This window comes from Homalodisca vitripennis, chromosome 2 (genome assembly GCF_021130785.1).
Source record: "Homalodisca vitripennis isolate AUS2020 chromosome 2, UT_GWSS_2.1, whole genome shotgun sequence".
NCBI lineage: Eukaryota > Metazoa > Arthropoda > Insecta > Hemiptera > Cicadellidae > Homalodisca > Homalodisca vitripennis.
This window is the reverse complement of record NC_060208.1, coordinates 41,636,935-41,657,496: the sequence shown is the minus strand read 5'-3', so window position 1 is coordinate 41,657,496 and position 20,562 is coordinate 41,636,935. Positions and strand designations below refer to the sequence as shown.

The following is a 20,562-nucleotide window of genomic DNA, read 5'->3' as shown; positions in this document are numbered from 1 at the left end:
CCAATCTCATTGCCAGCAAGTATATACTTTCCTGTTCTAAGTTTAGAAGATTGTAGCACACCATATTTAGTAATACTGATAAAAAATTTCTGTACATAAATTACAAAATAAAATTTTTTGGACTGTGAATGACGTATAACAAATAAAATAGTAATAGAAGTTAAACCTCTATCATGTGCTCTACTTCAAAAACATTTACAAGTAGTTCTACAAAAATCATACAGTATATTTGAAGACTTAACATGCGAATAAAAAAATATTGTTTACCAAATTCAGTGCAAGTTATGCCCTAAAGATTATATTGGCTCAACGATAAATTCTCTTAGAACAAGGATGACAGGGCACAGATATGCATATAAACATAAGAAGACAGAGCAACCTCTAGTGGCACATGGTTTAATACATAATTTAAATTTTGAAGACACGTATTCAGTGAAACCATTTAGAAAAATATCAGAAAATTTAAGTACAAACAGTCTAAGAACCATGGAACAAGCCCATCAACTCGTCACTAAATCAAAATTTCCAAGTGGATTAAATTTGAGGTGACTTAGTCAACAAAAGTGAATTTATAAAATTAAATCATATGTTTACCATTCTACATAATTCATTCTTAATTTTCATTTTCTGTGTTGATGTTTTGTTTTATTTTTATTATGTTCTTATAGCCCTATTTATATGTTTGTAATTTCCTGAAGACGGCTTAAGCCGAAATATAGAAACTGTTAATACGTTTGAAGATTTCTTATTCCATGTTACTTTGTTCTTTAAGTACTTTCTCATATAAGACGTTTGTTGCTGATAGATTGATTATGTTGTTACATAAATCTTTGAGATTATAATAATTAGTATAAAACACCTACTATTATCAATACATCGGCATAAGTTAATTTTTAAGCGATTTCTACGAACACACTTACTAACGTAAATAACAAAAGCTACACTCCTCTTAACCGCAAGCGAATTAACAACAAAAAATCACTTCCAACTTCTAAGTTATTAAAACAAAAATGTTATAAACAAGGGTGAAGAGGGAGCATTGATTTACTAGCAGAGATTAGGAAAACATAGTTTATCAAAAAAATATACAATGAATAAATGGAACGAGATGACTAATTCAAAGATGAGGAAATAGTACTTCGAGGAGAGTAAAAGAAAAGCTGGATAAGGCTAGTTGAGGATGTTGGAAGAGTGAGGGAGGCAATTTATATTTAGTCGGCGTAACACCGCCTGTGATGGCAAAATACATTTTTTCTATATTGTTTCCGAAAATTCTTAGAAGAGAAAAGAGGCAATAGAGTCAGTAATATGTATGTTTGTTAAGAAATAACCAAAAATATGTTAAAAGGCACCACAACTAACAACCATACTACGCTAATTTTCCCAAACCCAAACATTAAATACATTTTCTGTTTATTAAACTAATAATTTAAATAAAATATCCAAAGTTATAGTATTTAATCTATAATAGCCATAGAGATAAAAAAACTGTTTAACAGTAAGAACGAAGAAGCTTTAAGTGTTGATGAAAATTTTAATAAAGCTATGAATTTTCTGTACCTACTATTATATATGTATACTATTAATTGAGAATATAACTTCTTAAAACCATGAAATATATATTTGGATCTAAGAGATTCATGTATAATTAACAAATACAAAAGACCCACTTAATTTTCCTGATAATCTACCATCTTGTTTCTTCTGTAACGATCAGTGTTTACTATTGGCCATTGGCCAGTTGTCAGTGGTTGGTTATTGTGAGCAGACACGTTGTGACCTGTAATTTAGTCAAGTTTATAATTAGTCTTATTTTGTTTGACTGCATGATTTTTAGAAATAATGTGCATGAGGCACAACGCTTTGGTATGATTGGTTAATTCAATTTAGATTGTATTTGTGTGTTGGGTTATTTATCAACCTGAGGAAGTGATCTGATTTTAGATTTCGAAACGTAATGTTATTGACTTTTGTATCACTGATCAATAGCATATATTCGGAAAAATACTATTTTAACAAACCTTCTTATCATAAAAATAAATAACATGAATAGTGATCGTTTTAGTATGATAAAGACCCTTCTCGCCTCTTTAAAACTATAGTTCTTGAAAGAAACGGTCTTCATTTTAAATATTCTAAAGAAAATAGCATATATCAATAAACTATCTGCAATTAGTGTTTTTTTTGTAAAATATAAAGATGGAAAAAGACCGAAATCGTATTATATTTTATAATTTATATCTTCATAATCGTAAGGGTCAACACAAATAACCGTCTAACTTCTAACTCAATAGAACGTGAGAGTATTCTTAAGAGTTGTACTACAAACAGAACATTAGGTTTGATTAAAATATCACCAATGTGTATAGTTTGAAATATATTTATTCTATATTGTTTATGTTGTCTATGACGTAAATATCACTAACATATCACTATTGCTTATTTTGTACATTTAGATGATATGGTCACGAAAGAAGTGAGGTTGTTTTAAAAATAAATTACTAATCATGTTGGTTGGATTAACATAAAGTTTTGACAATTAAATGACTACTATTAATATGTTCACCAGTTCAGTCTACTTGTATTAGTTAACCAGTAAAAACTGCATTTAAAAGATTCTGCAAAACACTGAAATTAAAGTGGAATAACGCGTACTATACAACAGATCTGAAACTATGGTTGGGGTAAATTAAACAATACAATGGAATCTGGTGAATATATTTTTTCAGGATTATTAAATGAACCGTTTATAAAACACTGAAATATTGAGTTAAAAATACGAGAACTGCCAGTTCCAGAGTTAAGGAGATTTGAAGTTGTGGCACCACTGTACTCAACATATTACACCGACAGAACACAGAGGTGGGTAGATTCAACATTCACCGTCAAAAGGAGCTTCTGTGAAACTCTGCAAGTGGCATTGTTTTGTCAAGATTCTATTCACCTAGAGGGTCTGTATGCTCTTAATTCCATGCTCTCTTTTAACCGCTATCACTTTTACATATTCAAATCTTAAAAGGTTTTCTAACTGAGTTTCTGTCTTGAAGCGTTTCCATCCTTAGTGTTTTGAAACGCAACAAACGTAACTGGACCAATACAGATTTCAATAAAGGTAAATACATAATTTTTTCATATGTAAAATAGTTATTCGTGGCATCATGAAATTCATGGAGAGAAAAAGGATGATTAAAATAAAATATTTATTCAACGATAGTAAATCAAGTTTAATGCATTTCAAAACTTTTACAATTCCCAAATACCTTTCAATATGTTGGGAGTATCTGGACAATGTGAAAGAGAATATGATGTCTATCAGTATGTTGTGGTTACGTGTATTTTTCACTAAAGACAAACTTAAGAAAACAAACTAACTATTAAGGTTCTTTGCTTAAAATTGCACGCACGCACGCACGCACGCACACACACACACACACACACACACACACACACACACACACACACACACACACACAAATTTTGTCTTTAATTTGTAAAAATCAAATTAAAACCTGTATATATTAGAATGTTTGTTTAAAGTTGAAACGTGTATACTAAAATTATTAGCTGTATGAAATATTCACATAAAATTTCGTACGTTATGAAATTTCACATTTTACACTTAGTTATGTGATATGAATACAATGGTTATTCAGTTCCCCACTCAACATAAGGAACATTATTGCCTTTATAACTAAAATTAAGATTGTACTAATATGTCCTTGTAATAGGTCCTAAAATACCGATGCTGGAATTAAATTTCCTGTATTTTTATAAGAGCGACACTTTCTTTTTGCATATTACTGATTTTGTTATTAATCATATTTTAATATTAGGCGAGGTTAAATAATTCCATTCAACAACCTGAAATGACCATAAAGCTATCTGAAATGCAATAATGACTGAAGGTTCAGAGTTGCCTCGCTCTGTGTGTCAGTGCTCCCTAGATCCTTTTTTGGATCTTTAAGAATCCAGAGTAGTATCAGAGAAAGAAAAAACTGGAAGTGATTGAATAGTTTAAAAATGGTTTATAGATTTACAGTACTGAACACATATCTGTTTGCGTTTAACATAATCTTCTAAGCTGTGCAGTTCACGCTAGTGTTGTTTGTTTTATCTTTCAAATAAAGAATTTTTTGAAACATAAAATTCCTTTAAATTATATTTGTATGATTGTCTGTACATTTAAAAATGACACTTAAAATCTGATGTGTGTCCTATGTGACACCAGGAACATCACCAAGACACAAATACAGTACCATAATGATAGAGTTGGAAGAAATGTACATTTCATGTGTGGCTGTCATCGTGAATGTTATAGATTGAAGATAATTTATACGTTTGGAGGTTATATTTCTTGGTATGACAACATTTTATGGGTGACTATTTTAATATAACCATATTAATAAATAAATGGTTATTTAAAATTTTAAACCTTGTAAGGTTATCAAAAGAGATGTAAGCAAATAAATAATTCCGTATAAATGTTTTGAAGCGCTCAATTAAAAGATGTTACATAAATATTATATGTTTACTAACTAAAATACTTGAATAAAGTTCTTGTTGCCTGTATTATTTCTGGTTTTGGTCTAGTTTCAAATATCATGATCCTGAGTTTGCAATCAATTCCAATGATCATTGTTATTTTAGGAGTGCTTATTTGCCATTTAAAATATGAACAAGATAAAAAGATGATGGCTCTCTTATGCCGCAGCGAATTGCGTGTGAAACTGCGGGTAACAGCTAGTAATCAGTTGAACTCACCACTTGGCACAGCAAAAACCGATATGACACTTAAATCTGGACAAACTTATGGATGTCCAGGAGTGGCACATCACTAACCGCAAATGGTTCATGGGCAATTCGATATGTCTAGTCTACTGTGGGAGATGACCGTTGGAGTTGGTGGGGTTTGTTCCCTAACTATCAGAGATTCTTGCTAGCCTCCACAAGGGTGTGCCACCCCCTGCCTGCTTTGACTAGAGAGGCTGGTACAGAGCTGGCCTCCCCTTCTTCCGAGGTGACATGACTTTGAGATGTAGTGCCCTAATTCTTCCTCATGAATCTCGATAGGAGGCGGCCCCTACTCCCTAACGTTACCCATCCTGAATATCCTGTCACTACGGAAGCAGCGCAAAGGTTCTTACAGGACTAAGTGCAATTTATAAGTTTCTTGTCCTAAGAGAGAAAAAAATAAAAAAACAGTTAGTAATTATAACTGTAATGTAATTTTCAAATGTATAGAGGCTCCGCTATCTGTAAACCTTACTGGAAACAATTATGTTAAAGCATTATAAGTATCTGCTAAAATCATATAGTTTTTAAACACCATACTTTTTATGCAAAGAATATTAAAAATATAAGATTACCATTAGGCTAAATACCATTTGAACATATCATATTGTGAGATAAATGTTTTAATGCAAGACAATAAAAAGCCACCATAATAAAACTTTTAATTAAATAGAGATCTTTTATGAACTCGCTTACAGCACATCAACTACAATTAATATTACAACCCTTGTTTTGTGGAGAATCGGTTAAGAAGTGGACTTACTGTTTTCAGTTTTACTGCTAATTCATTTGTGCAGCGCCATGTTTCTCAAAGCTCCTACTTTAACTCCATTGTAAGTTTTTAACTTTGCGATGTTTCGATAACGTTAAAAATTAAAATATTTGTAATTGACCTCAGAGTAAAAAAGTTAAACTTATGGCACTTAAAAACTGAGTATAATTATACTATTTTTAAAAATGGATGTAATATTAAACAAGTTTTGAAAGATAAGACAATTTGAAAACCTAAAATTAATGACCCACTAATTTTAAAACCCTCCTAATTTTACTGTTCAAACGGCAATATCGAAAATTTGAAACATTTGTAACACGATTCATCGTGATCTGGGCCTGGGAGGATTAACAACACAATAATAATATTTCTAATACCGTATTAAACCAAATTAAAACGATTCAAACCACATTTGCATGTTAAATTTCTGATTTAGGTTTTTAGAATTATTTTTATAGTACGACTCATTGAACACGTTGAAGTGAATATACTATTAGTATGTATTAAGAGTAAGAAGATAGGCTTCCCTGAGGTGTCGTTTTTTCGCAAATCTGGCATGTTCATTTGAGAAAAGGCGTTAAGATTTTTAGTTTACAATTTTAGATAGATTAAATTTTACTTAATCTTAGATCATAGTGCATCAGGAAAATAACTTCTGACAGAGCATCTCGTCAAACTTATGTCCGTAGTTCATAACCTATCTTAATCGAATTTTTAAAAAATCAGCAAGTAATGTGCTCGTTTGTTCTTGAGGTGTCCAAAGCTAAAAAACTTCCCTTAAACTATCATGGATATCTTATACATATTAGCCACGAAAGACATAGAAATCATCAAAGAAATTTCAACTCAGGTTAATCCTTGAGAACTAGGAAGTTAGAGCCAAACGTTTCCTAAATTATTATTAGAGTTGTATTACAAAATTTTGGGTTTTGTTATTTGGGTTCCAGCAATACCTGTCATGAACATGCAATAAGATAACTCTTCACGCACTTTCAGAGCCAAGAGTTAGAACTGCAACTATTATCAGTTTTTAAAAGACTTAAAAAGAGAACAAATTTTAACTAAATGGCGTTTAATACGATATTGAAATAATGAGAGTGACATTTTGGATTACAACAAATTTTCAGTGGATAACATTTTACGGACATTATTGTTATTAATATGTATTCTATCAGTTATAACAATAAATATAGCAACTCTGAAATTTCTGAATTCATTGTGTACTAGAACTAAAATATTCTCCGTGATTACTTCGTTCTGAGTTTACAACCTCAGATATAGCACATGGTCTCAGAGGCCTGATAGAATACAATTGGAATACGATAAAGGTAGCTTTCACTGGTCGGGAGGTCTCTCAGAGCAGATGTTCAAGGGTTAACTTTCAGAAACCACATTATACCTAATGATAAGTGAGTTCTCTCAGGTAATGAGGGCCTGGCCCAACCTAAGAAGGTTAGGTAGTTGCAGATGGAGGATTCTTATAGGCTCGATGAACTTTGATCCTGGAGGACTTAAAGTTTTCGGAAGAAAGAAGGATATTTAGAGACTAGGTGCGTTTTCGAGGATAGAGGCTCCCAAAAGCCAGACTGTCTCAGAGGCTACACGCTTCCAGGGATGCTCTCTAGAGACAGTGACATTTCAAAAGCCAGTCAGTCTCAGAGGCTGAACGCTCTCTAGGGATGATCTCTAGAGGCAGTGACATTTCAAAAGCCAGTGAGCCTCAGAGGTTGAACGCTCTCTAGGAATGATCTCTAATGGCAGTGCCATTTCAAAAGCCAGTCAGCCTCAGAGACTGAACGCTCTCTAGGGATGCTCTCTAGAGGCAGTGACATTTCAAAAGCCAGTGAGCCTCAGAGGCTGAACGCTCTCTAGGAATGATCTCTAATGGCAGTGCCATTTCAAAAGCCAGTCGGTCTCAGAGGCTGAACGCTCTCTAGGGATGATCTCTAGAGGCAGTGCCATTTCAAAAGTCAGTCAGCCTCAGTTGTCATGTGCTGATTTTAAGGGTTGGAGCTATGATAGGAATAGCAAAATAATTGATTCATTATTGCTCTCATGGAAAGCAATAATTTCTGATTTGTTGGCGTAATTTGTTAAGAGGCTCTTGATGTCATCGATTAACTTTAAATCATTGAGTAAGAAGGATTGCAGTCCAACAACATAGTTTCTTATTGCATTTTAATCATTCATAGTTTAAGAATTAAAATCATTATAACATTATGTGAAAGTGCCTTTATTTGTTTTGCTTTCACGCATAAACCATTCAACCGGTTGTGTTGAAATTTTACATGGAAATTGTTAGGATTCCTGGAACAAATGTAGGCCTATTTTTTCGAAAATCCTTCCCGTCTACGCCCCACCGGTCTCTAAACAACAGAAAATCCCATCTTGGTCTCCAAAGTTGTGTAATATGAAAGAGCCTGTTAAATGTAACCATTCTGTGTAAATATTGTGTTATGACAGCACGACCATATGTTTAATTAATTTAACCAGTATCTTCAATTTGAATACATTTCTCTTGAATTAAAGCATAACAACAGTAACAACACTTCTTGGCAACAAGGGAAACTAATTAATATGTTTTGGATTTTACTTATTCTGGATGCATCCCTACTAATTTGGAAATGTGTGTATGTAAGGTATTGAATTTGTTCCTTTGACTCTGCGGGAAGAAGCAGAATCACAAAACAATACAGGAGACACCAAATGCAATTTTATTCCAGAAATGTGGAGGGGACATCATATTCATTCCTCACCGCTGAAGTCTACAGTACTGATTAGGTATATACATACTGATATAATTCCTACACTGGATCCGAGGATATAGTATGATATTGCAACCATGGTTTGGGAGGCAAGAACATATACTTTACTACATAATGTATAATTTATTATGGTTGACAACTGATATAATGCAAGTATTGAAATGTGTTAGTATTATTGATGTTGATTTTAGTTTTTTAATTTTAAATAACAATATCTATAACCATACAATTTAGAAACCTGTACTGTTTTGGATTTAGTTTTACTACGGATTTGTATGTAGGTCTATCTATTGTTTCTTGAGGCAAAATAGCCACCTAAAATTTTGCGTTGGAAGTAGAATAAATTTGAACTAGAAGAGGAAAAACCTGAAATAAGAATTACTCGTAATTTTGCTTAACTGGTCCTCTTGATAATGAACACTGAAAATGGGTACCTACCTGATGAATGACATAAGTAATTCAATTTTAAAATTATCATATTACCTATCGAATTATACAACCTCTCACTAAGATAGTTACACACTTTGACTTTGAAGTTCCCCTAGATTGGTCTAAAATAGTTTTCAAGTGTTACTGAAATCATAGAAGCGGAATGTTGCAATCGCGGGCGAAGCCGTTGGTATTTGCTAGTAAGTCATAAATATAAAAATTATGACAAAATTAAAAAGCTATATTTGTATAGAGATAAAGTTATGAAATATTCACCTTTTAATTACTAAATAACACTAAATGGTAAACAGGACGGTTGTGATCGATATAGCAGCAAAGAGGAAATTTCCCGTCATTAGGTTGTATGAACTTATCATCCCAGTTAATTAACACTTTTTACCGGAATCCCGCGTCAGTGGTGGGGGGGGGGGGGTTGAGAGCGGGGTCTAAATGTGGCGTGTTAATTAGATATTGGATATATAATTACCCAGAAACAACAGTTCCACGTTGCTGTAGAATAACGTTATCATCACCTTTTTACCGGTGTATAAAACAAGTGAATATTACCTAATTTAGAAAAAGAGGGTTAAAATCGTACGTTTAACGTTAAAATTACGTGGTGGGATAGCAGATAAGTTGAACGTGTTTCAATATTTTTTTCTGTTGGTATATTATTAAGGAATATTATATATTAATAGTATATATAATAAATGGCAAGATATGATTATCCTGTTAAGGTTGGGTCCTAAATAAAGTAGAATCCTTAAACCTTGGTTTGCCAAACAGCACAAAAGACATTCACTTCTGGTGGATCACGTTCATGTTCTATGGTTTTATGAGGATTTTTGAGCCCCCATATACGCACATTATGACGGTTAACCTTAACGCTAATATGGAAAGTTGCCTCGTCGCTGAATATCAACCGTGGCATAAAAGTGTCATCTTCCATGTCTTCTAGCATAGCATTGCTAAAGTCCACTCGCTTCACTTCGTCAGTAGCTCGAAGAGCTTGTCCCAGTTGTAATCGGTATGGTTTGAGGGCTAACGACGCTGTAATACACGCCACACTGTTATGTGCGGTAACGCAAGTTCTCGGCTAGCACGGCGCGTAGATTTGAGGGGGCTCGTTGGATTTGTTCCACTGTTTGATCAGGAACGCGTGGCCGACCAGGAATTTCCCCTTTACAGAGGAATCCGGTTTCCTCAAACTGTTTATACCACCGTCGAATGTTCTTTGGTGATGGTGGTTTAACACGAAATCGAATACGAAACGCCCGCTGAACTGTGATCGCTGAATGTGTACGACTAAATTCAATAAAACAATGATATGCCTTCTGATGCGCGGAAGCCATCTTGTGAGAGACTGGCTGCACGCTCAAGGTCAGCGTTGGTACCGACATACAGCGGATTTTTCTAAAACTCTAGACCATGGCTATGGAAACATCTAGCGCTGTATCAGTACCTAGTGACATTTGTTTCAATACCATTACAAGTTAAAATCGGGTCATTCTGTAAGGGACACGCTATATTAAGTTTTTAGCTATATAATTATATTCCTTTAGTGGCTTATAATGAATAATTGTATATAATAAATATTAATTTGTGTTTTATAAAATTAACCCTTACATACTACCTTGTACATGTATAATATATAAATAAACAATTAAAATTCTAGGGCCATTAGAAAACATTTTATCAAAGTAGGCTTGTACGTGAAACATTACAATACTTTAACTGGAACGTGACACACATATTGTCCAAGACTGGGGTCTTTCCCATCACCATAGTAATAAGTGGAACATGTATTTTTCATCTACGCTTCTTTATATCACGAAATAACGACAAAGATAGGATTTTACTGATCATGTTAGTGAAAAATATGAGGTACCTATATATCTTATATACCTACGAAATTAAAAGAAAACACTGTTAATTACTGCTGTATGTTATCTTTTATGTAAAATCATTTACTTTTTAATTTTAACATTTGACTTCGTAGACTAATTTTCTTAATGCATTCATAATAAAATTATTACATGCAATGACTGCTGTATTATCATTTATGTACTGTCATTTACTTTTTTAATTTTTATGTTTGTCTTCGTCAGACTAATTTTTATTTTTTTAATGCATTTAAAATAAACCTATTACATGCAATGGCTGCTATATTTCATTATGCATGTGTGCAAAGCACGTTGTGTTTAGTTTTTTAACGTAATTTACCAATTTACTTGGTTTATTACTCATTTCGAAGTGACCATTATTATAGACAAGCATTTACCCGCGGCTTCGCACACAGTTTAAATTTGAAAAACGGGGACACTATGAGTGTATTTTCTTACTCTGTGCTCAAGACTATGCTTACTGTGTGACAGCAATAGAAGAAAAGATTGAAATAAGAATTGTTGTTACATTCAGTCTACTCAACACTATAAACGTTTAAAAATTGAATGTAGTTATTAAATTAATCATCATAAGCTTGTGCTTTCATAAAATAAGTTCCACACAGAAAAGTTGATTAAATTTATCAAGATCTTTCAATAAATAACAGTGCTAGCTGTAATTCTACATTAGAGACCAAGATGGGATGTTCACAACTATAGAGGCAAGTGGAGTGTAGCCCGGAGGATTTTGTAAACAGTAATAGCCAGTCACTGTGTCAAAGTGAACTGAATGTATCTCACATACTAACTGGTAACCAATAAAAGATGACATGGGAACACCAGCTATCGGTATTCCCAGGAGTTCCCAATGGGCTTCCGTCAGAGAAAACAAAACTTTATAAATGCTATTTTAATCATGGTTGTTGATTTTGGTTATAACTTGATTTATAATTTCTTGTCGTAAGTTCTCAAAATAAATAGCGAGTGAATGTTTCATCTGCCTCACAACAACTATATAAGCTAAATTTGTGTGTTTTATAAAAATTTAAACTTTAATTTTTATAAAACACAAAAAAATTAAAGTTTTAAGGGGGGGGGGAGAAGAGCCTAAAATTTGTATACAGTAAAAAACTGCTCAGTTGGCCGTATAAAAGCCTCCTGAATTAAATTACTCAGTCTATATTTATAAAAAGTTCCTCTCCCCCTACTAAATATCTTATAAATATAAATAAATAAATAAATAAATAAATATATATATATATATATTTATATTATATATATTTATATATATTTTTATTATATTATATATTATATATATATATATAATATTGATAAATCTGAAACTTTCTTAAAGACATAGTTTCGATTACATTTAATAATAAAGAAAGGGTTTATTTAAGAATGGTGCTTAATTTATTGAACTATCAGTTCAACTTCTACAAATTAACTTGAAAAGAGTTTACAAAACTTGAAACAAGAAAAAGAGGAAAGAAGCAGGATTTATGGCCGGATCAATGGCCCACTAATCCAGAGACTATATCGGGAGGAGCAACTGGTGTTCCCGGAATTATAGCTCCAGATGTCCTTTACTCTTCTTCTCCTGAAACTTCTTTGCCACATAATCTCTTTCTATATAGGAGACCAGGCTTAGTCTTTAGTTAAGAAGACCGTACAGGAGATCTCAAAAAAATACTATACATTGATTAACGTGGCATTTTAGAAGGGTAACAGTGAAAATAATTCCAAAAGCTACAAGTCATATTATAATACTTAAAAATAAATTATAAGACAGAACTATAGAACTAGTGCATATGAGATTCAGGGATTTTCGTTTTTGGTAAATTTAAAGTGAACAAACACTCGAGTCTCTTTGACAACTACCGTTTCTTTAATGTAGCACTCCCGTTATTTAGTATAGCAAAAACTGCTAAACCGAGCGGGGTTTTGCTTGGAAAGAGTTCAGTAGAAATCCGGAGAGAATAAAATAAGTTGAGAATGATTTAAATTTTAAAACTAAACATTTTCACGTCAAGTAAGACATAACAAATTATCAACTCGGTAGTTCTCTATTTTGTATGGGTACTGCTCATGAGGATTTGAATTAATTTGTGGAATGAAATTATAGTTTATGCTGCTTGCCGTTTATAGTTTGCATGTCATGATGTAACGATTATTGGTTAGAAATATCTTTAATATATTTTTAATAACGTAAACACATATTCGAAACCTCGGCTGCACATTCAATTAAAGCAAAACCAACAATCTATTTAACTGGTAATCACAGTGAAACTTACATAATTTTGAGTGTTTTTATTTTATCGAATAAAAAACTACTGTTGTTTAAGTATCAAGGTAAGAATAACTTTTAATAGTTATGATAAATCTAATATTATTTATCACATTATTATTATTTTCATACACAGAACTTAAATTAATTTGTATTTGGTCTTTTGCCTCATTTAGTGGAGTCATAAAATACAAAATTGTCGTTAATCTTATGAAACTATCAGAGACACACTTTTATCTTAGTATCAATTTTGGGCTCTAGTTAATTTATTAAAGAAACATACACCTTAATAATTTATGTATCTCCTATAAAGGTTTGATTTACATTATTAAATACCTGTAGTAGTGGTTGGTAGACTCGGATATTTATATGTACTTACATATTCATATTCTGTACGCCTATAACTCAAGCTATTCAACCAATGTGAATCAATCTGAGCTATTTATATTTGCATGTGAATCAGTCCAAATTAAAATTGAATTAGATTAGTGCCAATGTATAAGTTGAAAATGGCCTACTCATATATATATATATATATATATATATATATATATATATATAAAATAATAGTAAAATATAATATATTTAAAACGTTTATACTGCTATGAGGACAATTGCAATAGGCTGGGTTTACTTACTTTTATCGTGAGAAATCGATTAAAACATATAATGCAAAATTTAAAAATTTAATAATAAAGATTTTAGATAAATTTTGTATACATACCCAGCCTATTACAACTGTCCTCATGGTAGTATAAACTTTTTGATTATACAATGAGAAATCAAACTATATCATTTCTCTTTTAATTTGTAAAAGAATATTATATTGATGGATAAATTATCAGCAAATATTATAAATGTGATAACATAGGAGCAAATATTTAGAAAATATATTTAGTTTATTAAAAAAGTAAATTTGTATTGTTTGAGAAACTGACAAGAATAAAACAAAATTTATTATATAATACATATTAAATAATGAACACTTCAGATTATCTTATGATGGCTCTGCAATATCAATATTCTATTTAAATAATAAAACATATTTTTGGTGTAAATAAGCATATTTGTTACGTGAAGATATTACCTGTTGTTATTATTTGTTACTTTTTTGAATATTACATTTGATTTTAATATGACTTTATTATATTACATTTAAAAAATGAAACGAATCAATTTGTGCTTAAACATTTTGAATACTTAAATTCAAGATTTAAAGTGTGTAAATTTTAAATTACACATTTTTGAAATTATATTTGTGTGTTAAAGATTTTTTGTTAATAAATTGAATTCTCAGAAGATTAAATTGATTTTTGAAAAGTAAGATTTAAATAATGTGAGTAATTAATTAAATTATAAGAAAATAAGAAATGTGAGATACATAATAGTTATTTCAGAATTATAGGTTTAAATGTGCACTTAATTAATAAATAGATAATAATAGAATTTTTAACGATAAAGAATTAAATATGTGATTAAAAAATTACAAATTTAAAATTAAAAAATAGTAATTAAAAGTAAAAAATGTTTTAAAATTAATTTTGTTATTTAAAGATTTTTAATACATTATTATTCAATTAGAGATTTTTATTATTTGAAACATAATTGTTTTCATTTGGGAATTTTTTTTCTTACTTATTAAGAGAATTTATATTCATTTTGGAAGTTTTTATATTAATTTTGGATTTTTCTCTCAAGTAGCGCAGATCTGAACAATAAGATTTTCTGTTTATTTACAGATTTATTTATGGTGTTTGTACAGAGATTTTAAATTGTATGCTGTCCCCATAAACGTTTCCTAGGAGTGTCATTAGATTATCTACTTGTTTGTACTATATAATATTTTGTATTTCGAATGCGTTTACAAAAATTAAGTGCACAAAACGCATGAGAATAATGGAATTATATATCAGCTGTTATGCAATCTACCTGCTTCTTCCGACTGAACCGGAAAGACGGTTTCTTTTATTATACATTTTACTATTAAAGGTACTATGGTCAATCACTATAGAAAATGATTATTATGTAACATAATATATATCATTCATTAAATTTGTATAAACAGATGAAAGCCTAATTTACTCCTATTAAAGATTGAATCGTCGGGACTCTAACCCAGATCTTCACTTCCGGGCGAGTATGATACCACTAAATCACACTAAAGTATGATCGGAGACCAAATACCTGTCAATCGAATTTATTTAATATTAATTAAATTTATATAAACGGCTATCGTAACATCTGGGTTCGAGTCCCAGTTTTGTTTCAATATGACGGCCATTCAAACCTTAAACAAAAATCACAACTCCGTTATTATGAACCTTAAAAAACAAACACAGTTTTCTGGTATACTGATAACAAATATAATAGACATTTGGTAATTAAACATACATTTGTGCATACATACATTTGGTAGTTTTCGAGATACTGATTGGATGTAAATCCGACAAGAACCGGAGTCATAAATGCTAAAACAGGTTCAAACTTTGTAAAAAGATTATCTTGTAAATAACTAGTCCATATATTATGTAAATTCATTGGCTTGCTTTATATGTTATTTCGTTCCATTGTGGTGGCTGTTGAAACACAAATCTTTATTAAATTTATTTATGAACCTATAAAAATCTGTGGTTATAACATAACTTGAACTGTTTGTTATAAACACATTTTTTATCAAAAGAGTTTTGAGATTTTAAGTAAATATATCGCACGAGAATACTTTCATTATATATCAGCTATTACAAATTCGACCTGTTTCTTCCAACTGAGCCTGAAGATTTGTTTTTTAAAAGTACTACAATCAATCACTGAAGAACCTTACCCAGCAGGGGTCACTTCTGGCTGGCTTATACCTTCCAGTTGAACCCACACTCGACAAAGTAAAAACCGATATGTCTCTTAAATATGGGCAACCCTCTCGATGTTCAGGACCGGCGCATCACTAAATGCAAGTTTCGAAGTTCTGGGATGCAAGGGTAGTTTAATAGATCTAGTCTACTGCGGGAGGGGAGTTAGTAAGGTTCTTTCCCTAAGGGTGAAAGGTTCTTGCTAGCCTAGACATAAGGGTGTGCCACTCCCTGCCTCCTTTGACTAGAGAGGCTGGTTCAGAGCTGTCTTCCCCTTCTGTCGAAGGGACATGACTTGAGTTTAGTGCCTTGAATTCTTCATTATGGATCTTGAAAGGAGGCGGCCCCTACCCCCAAAATTACCCATCCAGAATATCCTGTCACTCCGGAAGCAGCGCAGAAGTCCTTATAGGACTAGGTGCAATTTATAAGCTTCTTGTCCTAAGAGAACAAAATAAAGAAAAATCACTGTATAAAATTATTTTTTATACACTAATATAATCCTTAACTATCATATTTATGAAAATAATTAATATTAGTTATTTTTAATTGTAATTTATTTCTTTAGGAAAAGGGATGAAAAAGTTAGATTGAAATGGGATGTTATGAAGCAAAACATATTTCCCTCTGATAAATGTATTTCAATAATAATGTTAAATCAGAAATCAGCTTCTAGCAAGCATTGGTTACAATCCTCTCAATAATTATTTTTTACAACTGAAACAATGTGTTAATTAACTGTATTAAATGTTTATACTATGACGATTTTCCATCTGTATTATGTGTTTTTCTTTATTATCATTTCCAAATAGGAACATAAATAGTTTTACTGTTTGTCCCAATATCAATATTTATCTTAGTTTTTGCTTTTATTATAGCCTTATCAAATCACTATCGTAATAAATACTATGTTATGAAAGTAGTTACTGTTAATGGTGATAAGAGAAAACCAATATTTTAAAGTGAGCATATCCACTTTACACGAAAGCTATTTCAATCTTTATTGGAAACTAAACTGTGAACAGTCTCTATGCACTAATCATATTTTTCTTGAACACAGTGTTTTAACCAGATTCTTCAATGTACAAGAACGAGTACTAGGGAAAATTAATATTCTATCTTCATACTTAACAATTTGTAAAACACTTTCACTTTCGCTATGTATTAGAAACTTTGCCATGGAAATTCACTCCATCTCAGTGGTTTATGTGATAAATTTTTAGAGAAGATCTCCAATCATTTTTCATTGAGTTTTCATTGAATACAAAAGAGAAAAGTTTAAAAATCAAATTTATTAACTTCGTAATTGCAAAATTATAAAATGGAAATTATTTTTAACAAGTATAAAAGAATACATTTCGTATACGTTCCAGCACAAAAGCGATAATCAAAGTTTCACAATGTTTCCTTCACGATTACGAAGAGTAGCTGACTTGCTTGGAGTAGGTCAACCGATCAGCAGAACACTGGATTGGCATGGTTGAGAGGTCAGCCGGACTAATCCGATGCCCTTCATTCTCTTTTGCACTTGAATGAAACCTCGCAGGTAAAAAATTTCCTAGGAGGATAATCTGATATACTTGAGTTGTTAAACTAGGTTATTTTTATATAAATACCGTATTGCCATATTTTAGAAACCTCAAATACACGGTTCAACAAGGATATACGATACGTTCAAAGTAATTACATGGTAAAACAAAAGTAAAACATTCATGGGAAAACAAGTCTTTCATTGTGCAATACAGGCAATAGTTACCGTTCCATTTCTATGTAGAACGTATCAGTTAATCATTTCTTGCTATAAACAGATAAGTTTTAACAAATCATTTTAAGTGGAAAACCTAAGCAAGGACATTGATAATATGCATTGACATGTGCACTGCATAAACGACATAGAATATTAGCAAAACTATATAAATTACAAAATTGAAGTCATAAAAATAATTAATTGTCAGTAAGGCATTTACAAAAGTTGGACGCCAAAAAATGCGCCATTTTCCCACTTCTCACCGCCCATTAAAATTCAGAGAACCCTTGGTGGAGTAATTTCTGGTGGAATTGGAAAGCACCTATTTGAGACTGCTTTCCACGATTCAAACTGCTCTGAGCGTGGTACAAAATCATTCTTAGAGGTCTAAGTTCTTCGTTTCACGTTTCACAGAAGACTGCGTGGTCACTACGAAAATACAGTCCGAATATTCTCTTCCTTTCATAAGCATATTTTATTTGCCTTTCCACCAAAGTTGCAGCTGCTCCAGTCAATATTTTCGTCAACACTATATTACTGCTTCCTCGCAAACGAAAACATCATAAACAATGAATAAATGAGCCGAATCCACAGCAGAAGATTGCAGTACGTTTCGTATTTAGTCTTCTTGTACGAGTCGATTTGTCTGCCAGGATGCTTCCGGACTTTTTCCAAACTGCTGCAGAATGCAGAATGACCATCAATCCTGTGTTATCAATGCGGGAACCACATGATATATTTTATATAAACTCAGATAAAAACATATTCTCATCTATTGAGTGTGTTGTATTGTATGTAAGCAAATGTTCTTATACTCCGCCAGGAAGAGTAGTTACTGATATAAACATTCTAAACATTGGTTGGGCGGCTATGAGATGAATCATCAACTATATTTCTATAGAGCCCGGGTAAGCTTTATTAATTAAAATTAGAATCGGTGAAACTATTATTATTACACTTGCATATTTATGACAAAATTAATCAAATTAATCTAGATATAGCATTTACCTAGAGCATAGAGGCTGTCTTTGAAATTTATACGAATATTAAATTCATAATTCCACTGCTATACATATCACACTTACGCACGGTGGCCAGTTGAGTTTGTATTTAGTGATAAACGATTTATGATCCTCTAAGGTCCATAGTTATCTGTACAGAGTATAGTATTTTTCATATGGTTTGCAGTATTTTATCTTGAACTGTAAATAATGCATTGAAGAATTGTATTCTTTTGTTTGTATTTACCTTAACCAAGATCATTTATCTGATGTAGTTATGTATTTTATATAGTTAAGTTGACGCATGACATGCAATTTTGTAATTGTTTCACGTAATAAAGAATATTATTATTACTATCTTAAGTGCAAGAGAGGGACTAAAACAGCAATAAACCTGCGTAAAAATGTATTGTTAGAATTTAATTTCAGCGTTAACATGTGTATAAAAATGTTTCTTAATAGTACTGAACACAACACTGTATAACTTGCATTGTTAATAAGCGAGAACTGCAGTATTAGCTGGTAAGAAGAGAATCACACACACACACACACACACACACACACACACACACACACACACACACACACACACACACACACACACACACACACACACACACACACACACACACACAACACACACACACACACACACACACACACACACACACACACACACACACACACCACACACACACACACACACACACACACACACACACACACACACACACACACACACACACATAGACATAAGTTAGATCACACACACAACACACACACACCTTTTCTGTTACACACAGTTGATCACAGAGCAAGAAAATATCCAGATAAGAAAATTAAAAATATTGATAAAAATTAACTTTAACTATACATTTTATCAAATATTAAGTTTGCAATGGTTGGCTAGTACTGTAACGCTTTGTCTGTAATCAAAGGCAGTTACTATCTAAATTGTACTATAAATTTAAAGACTGTTATAAAAACAAATCTTAGTTGGCCTTTGACAGAAGTAGTCTTCTGAAGAAACAAAACAAAAGCAAATATGGTAAATATATACTAAGACCTGAATAAATTACAGTGGCAAAAATACATTTTTTGACATATCTTCTTAATCGAGACAAAAAGAGAAATCCTACATTAGCGTCGGAAGTATAAATCACTCTAACCATAAGTGCTCATATACGTGCAAAGTCTACAAATTGTGTGCGAAGCAGTGGCTAACTGATAATGTATAATACACAGTCTGCGTTTCTGAACCTATCAATAAACTATGTTCTAATATATTATGTTACACTTTTTCATTACGTAGCTTACACATAATATAGAATATTAAATACTATGTATATTAATTTAAAATTATATATCATACAATTATACAGCTCACAAAATTGTATGTGAAACCCAAAACGATGTTCAAAGTTATTAGCAGCCACGATTTAAAGCATTCCTCTCTGACAATACAAATGTTTATTATAAATTAAATGCAGCCTTGTAGGTTATTTATTTTAAGGACGTGTTATAATGGGAAAGTAGAATCTGGTAGACGGGAGAAATCTGAAATGAGCTAATTGAAAGCTGGTTTATGAAATAAGGCTGCTGGGAGCGCGGAGATGGGATTTATGTCCTGAAAAATTCCTTGCTAATCTAGGGAAAGGGTCTGGAGCAACTGATGCCTCCATGTTCTCCTTACATCCTTACACGGCTGTTGCTCTCTCCATGTGTCGTATGTTAGTCCTCTGTGTTTTAACTGTTTTAGTAAAGTTGTACTTTAATATGGCTAGTTCTCATGTTGAATATTAAGAATGCTTTGATAAATTCATTGGTTGGTTGATAGCAGTATTTGTTATTTTGAGTTTTCCTAAAACCAATTGTACTATTTAATCTAACCAGCCGTTCAAATTCAATTCTACCTAATAAGTTTTGCATTTGAAAGTTCTTCTATTTCTTGAGTTATCTTGAATCGGTAATAAAGCTTATGAAGTTTACCGCAATTTATTGTTATAGCTAAATACAGCAAAAACAGAGGGAGTGCATTTGA

General features: G+C 31.8%; 1 protein-coding gene across 1 annotated transcript in view; it reads left to right on the top strand.

The window, feature by feature from the left end:
- Nucleotides 1–20,562, top strand: part of LOC124355608 — a 198,467-nt gene that overhangs the window by 40,722 nt on the left and 137,183 nt on the right. The gene's annotated exons all lie outside the window — the stretch shown is intronic.